This window comes from Pteropus vampyrus, unplaced genomic scaffold, assembly GCF_000151845.1.
Source record: "Pteropus vampyrus isolate Shadow unplaced genomic scaffold, Pvam_2.0 Scaffold453, whole genome shotgun sequence".
Taxonomy (NCBI): domain Eukaryota; kingdom Metazoa; phylum Chordata; class Mammalia; order Chiroptera; family Pteropodidae; genus Pteropus; species Pteropus vampyrus.
In genome coordinates this window covers 775,964-786,296 of record NW_011889234.1, presented here as the reverse complement: position 1 = coordinate 786,296, position 10,333 = coordinate 775,964, and positions in this window count along the sequence as shown.

The following is a 10,333-nucleotide window of genomic DNA, read 5'->3' as shown; positions in this document are numbered from 1 at the left end:
TTTGATATGCAGTGAATTCTGCTAAGTACCTTGGTGCCAGAAAAATAAATATCCACAGGACCTTAAAATCCAGTCACGGAGACAAAACATGTGCACTGTTAAATATAAGTAGAATATGAGAAGTACCACAAAAAAGGTACAAACAAAGCTATAGGGTTTCAGATGCAGAAGGTTACTTCTAGCTGAAGTTGAATCCACGAAGATCTTAAAGGAGATGACATTTGAGCTGGATCTTAAAGCACGTGCACAGTCTCGCTACTGGATCTGCCGTGTGTTTCTTCATTTACTCAAAAGCTGTCTTGCCAGTGGAGTTCATGGTTATGACTTGTGTTAGTTTTCTATTGCTGTGTAACACATTACAACAAACTCAGTGGCTTAAAACAATACATATTTATCATCTTATAGTTTCTGTTGCTCAGGAATCCAGGCATGAAGTAGCTAGGTTTTCTGCTCAGGGTCTCACAATGCTGAAATCAAGATGTCAGCTGGCCTGTTTTCACATCTGGAGTTCTTCCAAGTTCATTCAGGTTGTTGGGAGAATTCTCTTGCAGTTAAAGGACTGAGGTCCCCATTTTCTTGCTGGCTGTTGTTTAGGAGTTGCTCTTAGCTCCTTGATGCCACCCTCTTATTGTAGCCACATGCCTTCCCACAACATGGCATCTTACTTCTTCAAAGCCAGCAGGAGAATCTCTTTCCTTAGGGAATGCCTGAACCTTCCTTTAAAGAACTCATCTGATTATGTTAGTCTCACTCAGGGTAATCTCCCTTTTTATTAACCCAAAGTAACTGATGAGGGACCTTAGTGACATCTGCAAAATCCCTTCACCTTTGCCATTTCATATAACCTAAACAGCCATCATGTTTACAGAGAATTATACAGGGTGTATACAGCAGGGGACAGAAATCTTGAGGTCCATTTTGAGGTCATTCTTCCTACTACATGATTCAAGCAAAAGTGGAAGCTTTAGTACCGTGCAATAACACAAACCTTACTACAATTCCATCTGTCTACAAATTTAAAACAGTAGGATTATGAGTGTACGTGCATACTACATTACTACAGTACAGTGCATAATAGTACACTACATGCACACACAATGCACATGCTACTCCTACAATGTGATATTGAACCTTTCTCCCATTGAGCAGTAGGGTCTATGTCACCCCCGTCTCAGACTTGGACAGAACTTTGTACCTGCCTCAGCCAATAGAGTATGGCAGAAATGACGCTAAATGACTTCTGAGGTTAAGTCATAAAATAATAAGTACTTTCACATTGTCTCTTGAGACATTCTCTTTGGAACCCAGCTATCATGCAGTGAGAATACCAGTCACACAGAAAAGCTACATGTAGGTGTTCAAGCTGACGGTCCCAGTCAACAGCCAGCAACGAACACCAAACACGTGAGTAAGTAAGTTTCCAATGACTCTAGCCCCCAACTGTGGAGTCACCCCTCACCTTCAAGCCACCCCAGTAAGTGCTCTGTGGGAGAAGAGCACTACCCAAATTGCAGATTCATGAGCAAAATGAGTGAATATTGTTCAAAGTCACTTAATTTAGGGCTGATTTGTTAAGTAGCAATACATGACTAGAAAAGATGTGAAACGGCAAGCTGGACCCTGGCAGCTCTGTAGTCCCCAGAATCGAAAAGAAACCTTCCTATAACCAGGAAGGTAGGAGTATTGAAGACTCTGAGGCCCACATTCTTGCAATTGCGCAGCATTCTAATATTCCCTGCTTTAATCTGGGGCTCCCTCCATGCAGCAGAACAAAACCTTGAGCTTCTTGACACACTGTTTTGAGGCAAAAGAGAAAGCAAGGGGGCTGGAGAAATAAAAGAAGAGCAATAGAACCAGAGGAAGAGATGCAGAGGAAAGAGGAAGTTGACTTTAAAATTGGAGTCTGAAATGCAAATTTACGTGTAACTGGGGAACGCTAGAGAGAGACAAAGATACACACACACACACACCCCCCTTTAGTAGCTGGCAAGAGACAACCCAGCCTCTACCCTCTCTTGCTCTCTCAGGTTTGGGAATAGGAATTTGTCTTCCAAATATAAACTGAATTTCCCATTGCATGCCACGTCCCTGGTTCTCTACCAAGCGTGTAATTCCAGCTTTTTGCCTGCATCTCAAGAGGTACTGGAATAAAAAAGGCTTTTCACATATGTTCTTGTTTATTCATCTGGGAAGATTTTTGAAGGATCTGAAAATCCAGCATAGATGGAGCAATGTAGGGGGTTGCTCTGAATAGTAAGAGTAAATAGTGCATGACACACCAAACACACACATACTGTACACACAACCCCTTCCACACAACACATACATATTATACACATGTGCCACACACATGTGCACACTGCACATACACACCACACTATACCACACATGCACACATACACTATACATACACACTATATGCACTAAACACACGTGTGCACACACATACCACACACACATATGCAGCCATCTAACCTTCAGAAATGGAACCTAGTGATAGGAAGAGTTCGTCTTAAACACTTTTAAGGATCTAAGTAAAATGATAAACACTAGGTTTATAATATTTTGCAATCATTTAATCTAACCTCTCCACTTCATAGGCAAAGAATTTGGGGTTTAGCTGAAAGTAGGAGCGTGTGTTCTCATTCCCAGGCCGGAGGTTTTTCCTCATATCTCTAAAAAAAGCCCTCGCTGTGTCTTTCCTTGAGCTTTAGAAATATCCACATTGGTTAAGACCTCAGCCTCTGCCTCTGCCTCTGCCTCTGCCTCTCTGTTTCTCTATCTCTGTCTCTCTATCTCTGTCTCCCTCCCTCACCCATCACACACAGACACACACACTCCCTTCCTCATCTGTGCAACTGTTGTTTTGATTTAAGTTTATAAAAGGGATGGAATTTGTTCCTTCCTCTCATTACCCATGCATAAACCCATGAACTTCCTTTTGCTCGAACATATACAATTTCATCATTTATTTTTTAATTCTAACACCAAATTCGGATCTAAAAACTTCAAGGATAAATTTGCTGTGGTAGCTGAGGCTCAGAGTAAAGTGAGAAAATGCAGGCCATGACAAAGCCTCTCTTGTCACCCAGATGTCCCTCACTTCACCACACTCAGAGGTCATCTTTCCTTTTGGCAACTGAAAGAGCATCTGACTCCTGAACCATATACCCCAGGAGGCCAGCCTTTCACTGGATCTTCTACCCAACGTTTTCTGGAACTCCTCAGGAATACCAATCCATGGGCCTCACTGTGGATGGCTCCTGCCAGGAGCAGTGCTGGTCACTGGTCATTTCATAACCAGCCCCTCTAGGTCACCCTGAGTCTGGTTAGATAAGGCATGGCCCCAGCAATTCAACTGAGAGAACCTTTGAATCCTGGGCCCAGTGAGAAAAAGGAACCAATTTCCCCTCACCCTCATCTCCCAGGGCCTAGGCTCTGCCCACCATAAGGAAATTCTGCACCTGTAGCCAGGAAGGCTTTCCCCATGGTCCAGCCCCACACAAGTTCTTCTGCTGGGTCTTCCCTTGTACGCCAGCCTCACCCTACTTGGGGCGAAGGGCCCTCTGTCGTGGAAGGGCTTACAAGTGCCCTGGACTATTGTTGAAGGAGTCTGTCAAGGGTGGTGGATGGAGCTCATTGAAGTTACTAGACATAGGAAGGTGTCTTTTCCGTGGTTGATGGGAGTCGTTTGCCAGGTGGCCGATGTCTTAGTCTGCTACGGCTGTCATAATAAAGTACCACAGACTGGGGTGCTTAAACAACAGGCATTTATTTTCTTACTGTTCCGGAAGCTAGAAGTCCAAGATCAAGGTATCAGCAGGCTTGATCTCTCATGGGCCCCACTCCTTGGCCTAAAGACAGCTGCCTCCTTGCTGTGTCCCAGTGTGGTCCTTCCTCTGTGCATACACATCTCTGGTGTCTCTTTATGCGTCCCAATTTCCTCTTCTTATAAGGACACCAGCCAGATTGGATTAAGGCCTGCCCTAATGGCCTCATTTTTACTTAAATACCTCTTTAAGGCCCTATGTCCAAATATAGTTACATTCTGAGATACTGAGCTTCGACATGTTAATTTGCGGGGGAGGGGGCGGGGGAGGGGGGATAATTCAGCCCATAACAGCAGAAGAACTGCCACATGTCTTCTCCGCTTGGCACGCAGTGATGTTCTCAGTCAAATGGTGCAGGATGACCCTCGTGGCAAGGTCCTCCACCTCTCTTCTCTCCAGGACAGGAGACCCCCAAGTATTCTCCCTGGAGTGTAGAGGTTTGGGCAAGGCATGTCTCCGCCTTTCTCACCTCCTTCCTGTCTTTACTATAGCATAAACTCTGTGCCTAGGGCCCTTGGAGCCTCGTCTTTTGATTTGCAAGAACTAGGTTTGGAAATTCACAATAACCTCAATAGCAGTTTTTTTTTTTCTCTTGTGTGTTCCTACTGTAACAAGCCCACTTAAAGAAGGGCCCAGAATGCAGAGGGAGATAGAACAGCACAAAGAGTAATATTTCAAGACCTCTTTTATTTGTACATTTTAATGTAGAGCTCTTTGAACTTCATTGTCCTAATTTTGGGGTCCAGTCTCAGAGGACTCACATTATACTCTTTTTAATGATGGCTAAAGACAAGAAACCTGGAGGTAGGAAACGTTCATCAAAACTGTGAGAATAAAGTCAGATAACAGCTGAACATCAAAGCGCCTAGCACAGAACAGAATCTAAATCTGAACCTCTCTACACCTCACTTTGCTCATCTGTGAGATATGAGTAATCATTAGACACACAAGTTAATTTCATGCAGAAATCTCATGCCTTACCAATAGTAAATGCTCAATAAATATTCGTTAAAATTTTTAAAGACTTTTTTCACAAATCTTAATTATGTCTAGTAGTGTCTAGGTTCAGATCAACAATTACAAAAGCAGCACTGTAATTTCTTGGGGTTTATATAGTATGTAATTTATCCTTTTCCCTGGAGGGCTTAACATCAAGTCTTCAGATCAAGTATTTGGTTTTATTTTCTATATGCATTTTTTTCCTTTAGTCTTCACAGGCAGAAGTAGTGGCTCCAGAATTTCTGTATAGGAGGTGTTGATTCGATTTAAAAGAGAATTAGTCTTAGAGACTTAAAGATACATTTACATAAAATATAGCTGTTTTCTACTCATGTACGGTTTTTATGTAAAGATAAGTCTTGATTTCTCTGGCATAAATGGCCAGGAGTACCATTGCCAGGTTGTATGATAGTTCCATGTTCAGTTCACAAGAAACCATCAAACAGTCTTCCAGAGTAGCTGAACCACCTGACATTCCCACCAGCAATGTGCGAGGGATCCAATTTCTTCACATCCTCACCAGCATTTAGTGTTGTCACTATATTTTATTTTAACCATTTTGATAGATGTGTAGTGATATATCATGTGGTTTTAATTTGCCTTTCCCTAGTAGCTAATGCTGTTGAACATATTTTCACGTGCTTATTTGCAATCTGTATGTCCTCTTCGGTGAAATGTTTCTTCATGTCTTCTTGCATTTTTGAATTGAATTCTTTGGCCTTTTACTATTGAGTTTCGAGTCCTTAATATATTCTAGATGCCAGTCCTTTGTTATTTATGTTTGCAAATATTTTCTACCACTCTATAATTTGTTTTTTCATCTTCTTACCAGGGCCTTTTGCAAAACAAAAATGTTTAATTTTGATGAGGTCCAATTTATCAACTTTTACTCTTACAAATTGTGCTTTTGGTGACAAGTCTAAGAACTAACTCTCCCACAACATCCTGAAGATTTTTTCCTTATGTTTCTTTCTAAAAGTTTTATAGTTTTACATTTAAATCCAAGATCCATTTTAAGTTGATTTTTGTATAATGTGTGAAACTTAGGTCAAGGTTCAAATTTTTTTTTTTTAGCCCTTGGATATCCAATTGCTATAGCACTATTTATTGAAAAGTCTGTCTGTTATTCAACTGCTTTTATTCCTTTGTCAAAAATCAGTTGAGCATATTTGTGTGGGTGTATTTCTGGGTTCTCTGCTCTGTTCAATGGATCTATGTGTCAGTCATGTTATTTGCATACAGGGTTAGTTTTATTTCTTCTTTTCTGATCCATCTATATTTTATTTCCTTCTCATGCATTGTTGAATTGGATAGAACTTACAGCACTATGTTGATAACACTGTTGAGAGCAGGCATTCTTACCATTCTTGACCTCAGGGAGAAAGCATTCAGTCTTTCATCATTAAGTGTAATGTTGGCAATAGGATTTTTTGTAGATGTTCTTTATTGAGTTGAAGAAGTTCCCCTCTATTGTTATTTTTCTGAGAGTTTTTATCATGAATGGATATATCATGAATGCTCTCAAATGTTGTTTCTGTATCAATTGATATCATCGTATGATTTTATTTTTTAGTCTGTTAATATAATGTATTGCTTTAATTTTTTATTATTGAACCGGGCTTGCATCCCTAGGATAAACCCCATTGGGTCATCGCGCATAATCATTTTTATATTGTTGAATTCTATTGCTAATATTTTGTTTAAAATTTTGTGTCTATCATGGGGTATATTAATTTGCAGGGTTTTTTTGTACTGTTTTGTGTTGTTTGGATATAAAGTATGCTAACTTTATAAAATTAACCGGTAACTATTTACTTTTTTTGTATAGTCTAGAAAAGAGTATATAAAATTAGTGTTAATTCTTTTTTAAACATTTGGTAGAACTCTCCAAATGTGAAACTATCTGGGCATGAAGATTTCTTTGGGGAGAATCTTTTTTAAATTACTAATGCAATTTTTTTAAAGTTAAGGGGCTATTCGAATTTTCTATTTCATATTGGTTGAGTTGTAGTATTACATGCTTTTTCAAAGAATCAGTCCATTTCATTTAAGTTCTCAAATTTATGTGCGTGGAGTTGTTCATAATATTTCCTTATTTTCCTTTTGATGTCAGTGGAATCGACTGTGATATCCCCTGTTTCATTCCTGATATTGGTAACTTGTGCCTTCTCTTTTTTCTTTGTCAGTCTTGATAGAAGTTTATCAGTTTAATTGATCGCTTTGGAAAAACAGCCCTTCATTGTGTTGATTTTCTCTGTTGTCTGTTTTCAGAATCATTGAGTTTTGCTGTTGTCTTTACTATATTATTGCTTTTGCTTGCTTTGGGATTGTTATGCTCTTCTTTTCTCAGGTTCTGGTGGTGGGAACTTAGATGACTGACTCTACACTTTTCCTCAGCAAAGAAGGAAAGGGGTACTGCTGGGCGAAGGTAGATGTCCAAAGTCCCCAAATGGTCTTTACCCAAGATCACACAGTCAGTTGTGGAGTTAGAACTCAGGCCAAAGCCCAAAGTCTTAAATACTTTATCACAATTCTATGAACTGTGATTATAACTTTTTACGAATATTTATATATGGCCAAAGACTGAGGAGTTATGGAGACATGAGAATAGTAACTTCTAGAGTGAAATATGACAACCCTTTTTATTTTAAAAGTATTTCAAAGTACTTTGGCCTCCAGGAAGATGAAGTAGACATACTTTTCTCTATTCCTCCCACAAGGTACTACTAAAAACTCAATATATTATATATAAAACAAACATAAGAAAAAACTGAAAAACAGAGATAAGAAGGCAGACAGGCTAGAACCCTCAGGGCGTGAGGAACAAACAACACGGTGGTGAGTTCTCTGGTTTGTGGTTAATCTTCATAAGCCTAAATTTCCTCTTTTATAAAATGTGGATAGTAATAGTACTTCATGAGGTTATTGAAAGCCTTCAGTGACATAATGCATGTTAAATACTTGTCACAGGTTTTGGTCTGTAGTAGCCTGAACCATCATTGTTATTTGCTGTCATATACAGTTGTGGCTCCAAACATTGGCTTTTCAGGCAAGGGAATCCCAGTGAGTTGTTTTAGCATCTTTAAGTTTGGCATTTCCATTAGGGTTGTTGTCCATTTGCTCCAAATGACAGTCCACTGGCTTCATCAGAATGATCTGGAGTCCTTGCTACAAATACAGCAAGGACTCCAGATCATTCTGATGAAGCCAGTGGACTGTCATTTGGAGCAAAAGGACTCACCCAATCTACTGAATCAGAAAGTCTGAGGTAGACTCAGTATAATTGCTTTCATTTTTAACATTCCTAGACTTTTCCCCCTTTGCTTATCCCTTTGCCTTCTTACTGACTTCTGAGATTTGTAGTGCTTCTTTTTTACTTGCTTCTGAAATTCTGACACGATAAAATTTCCTTCAAGTAAGGAATAAATTCTACCATCCAGATTCCTAAAAAAGATCAACTAATGGCATTAACATTCTGTTTTGTTTCTATTTAAAGGCTAAATTATGTAAATTAAATAGCTTTTAATAATATTTAAAAGTTGAATTAAGTGTGACCCTAGATCCATAATCTTGAATCTAGGCTCATATTACCCAGCCCCTCCAAAATATCTTAATGCCAGAATCTGTGCCGAATATTTTCCATTTGTTCTTCCAAATACAATCACCTCTCTTTTCAACTTGCTTATGGTTTCAGGAGACTGATCTTTATAGATTATATTAACTGCCTTCTGAGAGTTGGGCTGGGCCAATGGAAGGCACTCCATGAGATCAGAGAAATCATCAAGGTCAGGATATTCATTTCCTTTTTCCTCCCTCCTGGATCACCATGGATTGACTGTGTCTCTCTTTCAAAGGCTGCAGCTCTTCTCAGGGAGTCCTTTCCTTATAATCATTGCTCTGAGTTTCCTTATCTGGGCCCTCTCTTTACCACTCCAGGCCTAGAAATGGTACCACCATTGCTAGCCTTGGTTGGGTATTACACCATCCCTTATTAGCTTCTCTTAATATTGTCACATCTTTGTAAATATCCTGTTTATTGAAACACTTCTCATCATGTTCAAGACTAAGACCTTGACTGACAGACTATCTTTTTTAAATCATTCACTGTGCATATACTTTGAATCAATAATTCTGCTGCTGATAGTTCATCCAAGAGGAAATAATTTATAAAAATTAAAGGTTTATATTAATGTTTAAGTTTATTAGGTCATCATTTAAAAATAAAGCAAAAAACAACATTGGAAACAACCTAAATGTCCACTGATTAGAAAATTATTTAAAATTTTTTTTAACTGCTGAGTCAAGAAGAACAAAAGCAAGAAAATTTTTGAGTAAATAAAATGATAATTAAAATTACATAACAATGAGAAGAAATTCTTAGAGTATAATACTAAATTCAAAAGCATTCACAATTATGGTGATGTTCATCTATGTAAAATGACAAACGTATGTGGTCAAGGACTAAAATAGAGCCATGAAAATAAAAAAATTGATTTTTAAGATGATAGAATTATGGTTGATTATTTCTTTTTTTCACTTATTTTGTCTATATAATTAATTTTTAATGGGATCTGGAAACACCTCACTAAGGTAATAATATATAGTATACATATATAATATTGGTACATATTATATGTCATTATATACCATTTTAAAAGGTATTACATTAGTAGGCACTTACCCATAGCATAGAAGCAATGTAATCCTCATTTTATACATGAAGAAACTGAGGCTCTGAGAGGTTAAGGAAACTTGCTCAAGAACACAATGTAAATAAGAAGTAGAGCTGGGAGTTAGGGTCCAAACCTGCAACAAACAGCTGTCTGCTTAAGATCTGGATGAAAGGAGAGGACTCTGAACCAATGCACCCTTCTAGACACTTTCCTCCCTTGGCATTCATAATACAGTCCTTGGCTGTTCTCCTCTGACAATCCTAACTGAATCCTGAGAGCTCCAGCCTGGGATGTGGGTTCCCATGGTTCTATTCTTGGCTTTCCCCCTGTTTATACTTCATCCCTTGGAACACTGAGCTATCCTGAGTCACAACTACCATCTCCCTGTGGATCTAGAGCCCTTAATTCTATTGCATTTGAAACTTCCATTTCCAACTGCCTGGTAAGCTTTCACATATATGGCATCTCAAGTGAAACATGTCCAAGACCAAAACATTCACTTTCTTCAAACTACTGCCTTGCCCCCTAACTGTAACTTCCATTAGTGACACCATCATCCTCCCCAATAACTCAGGCTAAAACCATTTTGAATTTCTCCCTGTTCTATGCCACCCTCACGTTCAATCACTTGCCAAAGCATGTAGATTCTTGCCTCACTTTGTTTATTGCATCCTTCCCATCTTTTCCATTCCCGTTGCCTCTATCTAAGTACTAGTTTCATTAACTTTTAACTGGACTATCATAATCCGCACAATTAATTTGGACTCATAAATTTCCAACACTAGCTTTTGAAGTAGTCTCTCTCCACCCCGCCCCTGCCCACCACACACA